Genomic DNA, 1,044 nt, shown 5'->3' with positions numbered 1-1,044 from the left:
CGATTGAGAATGCTTTCCTTTTCTTTGCGTCATTCCCACAAATAGACGAAATATTAGCGCGAGGACGCAAAAATGTTGTGATGGTGGTTTTTGAGAAAAAAAAATGGCGCAGTCTGTCTTGCTTCTTGATGGACACCTGAACCGCGCCGTGAGAGAGGGAGGAAGGTGGGGATGAAAGAAAAAAGAGAAACAGGCGCAGTAGGGGTGGGCTCCGTCGTCAATTTGGTCGTCATGTCTGTGTACAAGGACACCAAGCCCGTCGACGACTCGCAGTCGTGGCCCGTCCATCGGATCAGGATCACGCTGACGAGTCTGAATGTGGTCAGCTTGGAGAAGGTGTGTGCTGACCTCATCAAGGGTGCTAAGGACAAGGAGCTGCGCGTCAAGGGCCCCGTGCGGATGCCCACCAAGACCCTGCGCATCACCACCCGCAAGACACCCTGTGGTGAGGGCTCCAAGACTTGGGATCGCTACCAGATGCGCATCTACAAGCGTGTCATCGACCTCCACTCACCCTCGGAGATCGTCAAGCAGATCACATCGATCAGCATCGAGCCTGGCGTCGAAGTTGAGGTCACCATCGCCGACTCTTAAGCTGGGTGCACGTGTCACCGTAATGACGGAAAATAAAGACACGTGACTGACCTTTTACAGTAATAATGTCTACCAGCTGCGAATCCTTAAAGGGCAACTGCATAGGTTTTAGAAATCGACGAGCTTAAAAGGGTCAATTTGTGAAACGTTCAGGTAAAGTACGCGAAGTGCTTTTGGCCTAGCATTTGAAACGGTGACGTAATCACCAATTAAAATTGCGACGGCCTTTAAGCTTCTCCGCAGCGCACAACGCTAAGTATCCGTACATTTCCAACGCATAAACGCCTTTGAAAGAAAAAAAACAACGCCACCGAAGTCAAAGCCCGCCGAACGTTGTTTGGCAGCGTCGAACGAGGCACGGCAGGGCGTGGCTGACGGCAGCAGTAATTTGAAATCATACCTTCCGTGACATCACATTGAACTTCGCCGCACTCCTCTGTTGCTTTGAGG

At 51.2% G+C, this 1,044-nt stretch overlaps 1 pseudogene; it reads left to right on the top strand.

Annotated features, from left to right (window-relative positions):
- The first annotated feature begins 225 nt into the window (after positions 1-225).
- LOC149355126 (small ribosomal subunit protein uS10 pseudogene) lies at positions 226-645 on the top strand (annotated as a pseudogene).
- The last annotated feature ends 399 nt before the right edge of the window (positions 646-1,044 follow it).

This window comes from Amblyomma mixtum, chromosome 3 (assembly GCF_055824585.1).
Source record: "Amblyomma mixtum isolate Tamu chromosome 3, ASM5582458v1, whole genome shotgun sequence".
Taxonomy (NCBI): Eukaryota; Metazoa; Arthropoda; class Arachnida; order Ixodida; family Ixodidae; genus Amblyomma; species Amblyomma mixtum.
The sequence above is the reverse complement of the archived record's forward strand: the minus strand, read 5'-3'. Positions and strand labels throughout refer to the sequence as shown.